We start from the raw sequence: 7,093 nt of genomic DNA on the forward strand, positions 1-7,093 counted from the left end.
AGTTCATATTACCTGATAAGACAGCCCCTTCACCCAGAGCCAGCTCTCTGGAATGCAGAAATCCTGCCTGGTGAAAAATTCACCTTCATAGGACAAGATACTTTTTTTTTTTTAAGTTTGTTTGTTTGTTTGTTTGTTTATTTATGTAATCTCTATACCCAACATGGGGCTTGAACTCACGACCCCGAGTTGGCTCCACAAACTGAGGCAGCCATGTACCCCTAGGACAAGATTCTTGTATCTTTCATCCCAACTCACTGATATAAACATCAATTATGAATGGAAAGGATATAGGGAAGAGGATGTGGTAAAACCAGATAGCAAAATAACTCTACTGAAAGAGACTATTCATTGAATAGTCTGTATGTGCTAGGCACTCTGATCAGAGTTTTACAAAACTATCTCCCTGAAGCCTCATAAGAATCATGGGAGGTAATTATTATCATTATCTACAGTTTATGTGTATCAGGCAACCACAACCCAGAGAGGTCATGTACGCTGTGCAGGATCATGAAGTTAGTAAGTGGGAGAGCCAGAATTCAATACTGACATTTCATAGTGTTGCCTTTGGATAACTGAAGAGATGGGTAAATATAAGAAAAAGAAGAAAACCGTGATGGGTTGGCCTGGAAATATGATTAAGCTAGTCCATAAAAGCTATCTTCAGATGCTTGCTATCTCCTGACTGGAAGTATTGTGGAACAGACACACAGTCTGTACACAGATGTACAGACATACATAAAATGTACCTAATTTGGATCCTGTTGATTGCCCAAATTTCATCCTGGAAAAAATGTAAAATGAGTATTATCAAACAATGGCCTCAGTCATTAACAAACAAAGTCTCAATAAAGCACTCTTAAAATACCTCACTGTGAGCAGTGAGACCTCCTGGTGAACCCTGCAGGATAAACTTGTTGCACAATGTGTTTGCAGATAATTACATGAACTAGTATTCTCAGTAAGGCTGTTAGTTAATCCAATAAAATGTTGGAGGATATTTAATAAAGATAAAGTTTGGTTTTGGAATAACTGATCATCCTGCATCATACTTCCTGAAGGTAAGTAGATAGGCCAGTTGTCTTTCAAGACAGTTGGATCATGGCATTAAAAACATGAGAAGAACACACACACATTAAAATAACTCCATTATTTAAAAATATATTTCCTTCTAGTTTTTATGTGTTTTCCTTCCTAGTTTTATGCTTTTTTTTTTACATAGTTGTAACTATGATCACATATATAACTTTAATCCTAATATTTCACCTAACACTTTATTGTAATCATTGAATATATCCCTTTTTAAAAATATTCATGTAGGGGCACCTGGGTGGCTCAGTTGGTTAAGCATCTGACTTTTTTTAAAAAATATATATTTAATACTTATAATATTATTCACAGAGTTCTTGGCTGAATGAAGCATTTTGAGGTTTCTATTGTTGAGAAATTTGAGGTTCATGTTGTCTCTTTTTCAGCCCCAAAAGCTCCCTTTTGAGTTCTCCAGGCTTTGGTGGAATTTCAGGTATTGTCAGGTCCGGCCGGTAGTACCCGTGCACAGCTTCGGCCCCGGCGCACGTGGTCAGGAGGCTGGCAGCGAACGTTTTCAGGGAGGTGGCCCAGGACACGCCCGCGGGCACTGTTGGGGGGGCGCAGAATGCACCTGCGTTCCGCCGGGTGTCAGAGGGCGAGCCGCATCTGACTCTTGATTATGGCTCACGGCATAATCTCGGGATTGTGAAATCGAGCCCCGTGTTGGGCTCTGCAGTGGGCATGGAGCCTGCTTGGGATTCTCTTTCTCTCCCTCTGCCCCTGCGCCCCGCTTGCACACACACACTCTCTCTCTCTCTCTCAAAAAAAAAATAAATAAATAAATAAAAAAAAATCATGTAATATTCATTATATAGAGGGGGCACAATTTGCCTCTAACCATTTTTTCATTGAAGCTTTGAGTTGGGAGGGACCCTAAACCATATATATTCCAACATTTCGCTAAGAAGGAGGGATATTTATCCTCTTTTTATATATTTCCACTGATAAGAAAACAATATATTTTGGGTATCTCATTTATTCAACAAATATATATTTTGAACCCCATAATGTGTTAGGCATTACTGGATGGTCAAGAAGAGGATCCTTCCTCCTGTAGGGAATTATGGTACAATGAGGATTTGATAACTGCCACAAAAGAGCTATGGAGTTTATTGAACTTGCAGAGAAAGGAGTAAAGGAAGTTAATGGAGTGAGGGGGAATGTGAACTAGAATTTAGAGGGTAGCAAAGAGTTTAGAAAGTTAAAAAGAAGGGTAAGAGTTTTCAGCTTCCACCTATTAAGGAGTGACTGCTACCGGCCTAGCTCTCCTCATGCAAACAATTACGTAATGGACAAAACATGAAATATCTGTTTTCAGCTATTGGAAAACATACAGCACAAAACTATAATCTCTGAGAGAAGAGAAACGATTGAAGTGAGCCCTACCATTACCTTAGCTTTCTGCCTTTACACACTTTTGAGATCTGAGATCTAGGAAGGCAGAACATGATTATATTGCTGAGTTGAAGAGACAAAAATTAGAGTTTGGGGAGGCAAAGATTGAATTGTGTGGTAGAAGAGGAGGGAGGTATGCAGAGAAAGAATTCTAGAAACCTGTATAAGGATCTGCACAAGACTTGAGCTGAATATTGCTAGGAGCTGTACATTGAGTAACTACTGACATTGGTCCAGAGAGCAGACATTTGAGCTCTGATCAGCCAGAGCGGAGGAATCTCACTGAAAACTGGGAGCATTCCTTAGATATGTCAGAAAGGCCACCTTTTAGGAATAGGGTCGAACTAGCCCAAGAATAAAAGCTAATCTAGACCTGCTATAACAAAGTTTAAAAACTGGGTTTGTAAAGATTAAACTGAACCTTAAGTATCTTTCTTTTTAAAAATTGTATTATAGTTGACTCACACTGTTACATTAGTTTCAGGTGTATAACATAGCGATTGGAGGGGCGCCTGGCTGGCTCAGTCAGCAGAGCATCCGACTCTTGATCTCAGGGTTGTGAGTTCGAGCCCCACACTGGGTGTAGAGATCACTTAAATAAATAAAAACTTAAAAACAACAACAAAAAACCCATTGTGATTCAACAAGTCTATACATTATGCCAAGCTCACCACAAGTGTACCTACCATCTGTCACCCTATAATGCATTACAATACCATTGACTATATTCCCTATGCTGTACCTTTTATCCTGTGACTTATTCATTCCATAACTGGAAGCCTGCCTCTCTCCCTGCCCTTCATCCACTTTGTCCATTCCCCCACCCCTCTGGCAGCCACCAATTTGTTCTCTGTGTTTATGAGTCTGTTTCTGCTTTGTGTTTATTTGTTTGTTTTTGAATCTCAAATATCTTAACTGTCTACCAATACCAAGCCAAAACTCTTTTCAAAAGATTTATTTTATGTATTTATCTTAGAGAAAGAGGAGAAGAGAGAGAGAGAGACAGAGAGAGAGAGAGAGAGATGGAGAGAGAGAAGGAGCATGAGCAGGGGGAAAGGCAGAGGGAGAAGATCTCAGGCAGACTCTGTGCTGAATGTGGAACCCAATATGGGGCATGATCCCATGACCCTGAGATCATAACCTGAGCCAAAATCAAGATTAAAACGCCTAATCAACTGGGCCACCCAGATGCTTCCCAAGCCAAAACTCTTTAAAGAAAGACAACAAAATTGAGACCCTCAACAACATAACATCCACAATATCCAGCATCCAGTAGAACAATTAGTAGAAATTCAAAGAAGCAGGGAAATGTGAGCACTAGGCAAAGAAAAATGAGGCAATAAAAGATACCAGCAATACTGCAGAAAAGGAAACCCAGACCCTCCTTCCCCCATGGAGACAAGGATTTAACAACAATATAGGAACCAATTGTCTTTGTGAGAAATCCAGAAACCAGGTAAGAGACGCCTGGATGGGCACCTTCCTGTTAGGAGTTCCGTTTCTCTCTTCTGCTTCAGCTACTAAATGGCTGCCTTCTCCACCACTCAACAAAATGACAAATCTGAAACAACATAAACAGGGGAAGTCTAGTGCTTTACTTCATTAGAACATGGCAGACCCAATGGGATGGGAGACCCTGCTACTTCCAGGTTCAGTGAGTATGTAAAATATCCTGCTTTGGGCCTGGGTGGCTCAGTCGGTTAAATGTCTGCCTTAGGCTCAGGTCGTGATACCAGGGTCCTGGGATCGCGTCCCATGTCGGGCTCCCTGCTTAGCGGGGAGCCTGCTTCTCCCTCTCCCTCTGCCCCTTCCCCCCTGCTTGTGCGTTCTCTGTGTCAAGTAAATAAATAAAATAAAAAAAAATATTCTGCTTCAACTCTCCTGCTGGTGACTCCATGAGACTAGCTTGCAGCTTCCATTCTAGCCGGAGACAGAGCTGCCTTGAGTCTGGGTACAATGACATCAACCTGCTTTCCTAGTGGCTATGAAGAAATGTATCTTCGACTAACTGATTTCTTATATTTGAGGAAGAATGGTGGATGTCCGTAGGGATCAACATTTGTTGTTTTGTGAAATTTGAAAGTTTGTGTTATTCCAGTGTATTCCTGAAAGTGGGCATAAACTGTTAATGTCCAATCTTTTGAGACGAGCAGACCCCAAACATGGGTCAACAAGAAATAAATACATTTTTGGTTTGAGTGGCAAAGGCTATTCTCTGTAAAAAAAAAGGGGGGGGGGTGTCAGGAGAGAGAGAATAGATAATAGAGAGAGGTTCTTACATCCCAGCCAAACACAATGAAGCCCCAGCAGGAAAACTCTTGGCGTTCTCTCACTAGAACTCTTCTCAGCATGGCATGGCATGGCTGGTCTGATGGGGAGGAAACCCTCAATTCCTGACTCCTTCCTTGGGAAGCAAAGGAGTGGACTGTACATCCAATGTGCTGATTTTTTGGGGCTCTGCTAAGGGACTGATTTCTGGCTTGCCTTAATCTAAGCACTGATAGGAGTAGGATGTCAGGTTGGGGGCCTTTGAAAACAAAGGCATTCAACATGGCTTGGTCAGGCACCAGAGTTTGCAGTACCATAGAAAGACACTAGGTGGCACTCCAGTACCGCAACTTTCTATACCCCCAGCGAGGCTGGCTATTGCAGACAGACACAAGCAGATCTTGAGTAGTTAACTCAAATGTCTGCCAGCAAGTAAATAAATAAATATATTGTGGTATAGTCATACAATGGAAAACTACTAAGTAATAAAAAAGAATGAATCATGTTTCCACACAGTAGCATTGATGAATATAAAAGATACTATACTGGGTGAAGGAAGTCAGGCACAAAACATGATTTCATTAGCGTGAATTTCTAGAACAGGCAAAACTTGTTTATAGTTACAGAAATAGGATCAAAGCTTACCTGGTACCAAGGAGGAGGCACTGACTGCTCAGGGATATGGGGAAAACTTTTGTAGTGATGGAAATGTTCTGAATCGTGTATATATTTATCAAACCTTAGCAAACTGTACACTTAAAATACGTGCATTTAATTATATGTAAATTTTCCCTCAACAAAGGTATGTAAAAATCTAAGTTAAATTCAACCTGAGTAGAGGAAAGGTTGAATTGTCAGAGCTCCCCCTGTTGTCAACTCAGAAGTGGTAAGAGTTTCTTTAAGAATAGAAATCATGTTACTGTTTCCACAGGCTCCCTAATCCAGCCTTGCTGAAGGGTGAATGCCACAGGATTCCTGACCTTTCTGTGTCTGCCCTGTTTCCAACTGCCTGAATACCAGCCTGTTACTACATTCTGCTCATCTTTTGAAATCTCTTTTGGGTTTTGATGTCTCCTTCTTACCTATCTACTTCTCACCCGATTTGGACATCCTGGTACAGATTTCCCAATGCCTGTCACATACCCTGGAGGTTGCTCTTGTTTTCAGACTGGCCTGGTATCTCTTCTATCATTCTGATTCTGACATACATTCAGCACAGTTTGGTTCTTTGTAATAAAAACATTCACCTGTACACTCCATCCACCCTCAAGGGACAGTTTCTTCTTCTTCTTCTTTTTTTTTTTTTAAAGATTTTATTTATTTATTTGACAGAGAGAGACACAGTGAGAGAGGGAATACAAATAGGGGGAGTGCGAGAGGGAGAAGCAGGCTTCCCGCCGAGCAGGGAGCCCGACGTGGGGTTCGATCCCAGGACGCTGGGATCATGACCTGAGCCGAAGGCAGACGCTTAATGACTGAGCCACCCAGGTGCCCCAAGGGTTAGTTTCTTCTTGAATAGAGTTGGAAAGTGGGAGTTTTATCTTACGTTCCTCTAGGGCTGTGTTTTTGGGAGTTATTTCTCAGCTGAAAGTGCTGATTTCTACTATCCACCTTTTAAAAAAATTTTGTTTATTTATTTGAGAGAGACAGAGAGAGTGACAAAGATAGCGAGAGAGAGAGCAGGAGAGGGGAGGAGAGGGAGAAGCAGGCTCCCCGCTGAGCAGGGAGCCTGATGCAGGACTTGATCCCAGGACCCTGGGATCATGACCTGAGCTGAAGGCAGACACTTAACCGACTGAGCCACCCAGGTGCCCTACTATTTCCATCTTGATAGATCCTGACTGAGTTCTCTGATGACCCTGGCCAGGAATTTCCAGGCTACTTCTCTTATTTGGGCTCTGCCCCCTTTCCATGGGCATCAGTGTGAAGGCTGACATAAATGAGGAAATTACATATTAGTGCTCGGTTTTTACTTTTCAGAGCACTGCCATGCAAGACTGGATGGGTATTTCCAACATTCTTTTTAAAAGGCTAGGGTATCAAAGGAAACTTAGATTACTGATTTGATACTTTTCTTCCTTTCTAATAGAAATATTTAATGCTATAAATTTCCTTTATGCACTGCTTTAGCTGCATCCCACACCACAAATTTTAAATATTTCTTAATTTCCCTTAAGATTTCCTCTTTGACCAGTTGATTATTTAGAAGTGTGTTCTTTAATCTCAAAATTTTGGGGGAGTTTTCCATGTATCTTTCAGTTACTGTTTTTTAGTTTAATTTTGTTATGATATTTTAGTTCTATTTTTTGCTTATATGTTATTTTCTTATTCTATCTTATTC

At 41.1% G+C, this 7,093-nt stretch overlaps 1 pseudogene; it reads right to left on the reverse strand.

The window, feature by feature from the left end:
- Window positions 1–1,433: 1,433 nt before the first annotated feature.
- LOC102743237 (ubiquinol-cytochrome c reductase complex assembly factor 6 pseudogene) lies at window positions 1,434–5,944 on the reverse strand (annotated as a pseudogene).
- Window positions 5,945–7,093: the final 1,149 nt, after the last annotated feature.

The sequence above is a fragment of the Leptonychotes weddellii genome, unplaced genomic scaffold (genome assembly GCF_054177405.1).
Source record: "Leptonychotes weddellii isolate Sample4059 unplaced genomic scaffold, ASM5417740v2 HiC_scaffold_5936, whole genome shotgun sequence".
NCBI lineage: Eukaryota > Metazoa > Chordata > Mammalia > Carnivora > Phocidae > Leptonychotes > Leptonychotes weddellii.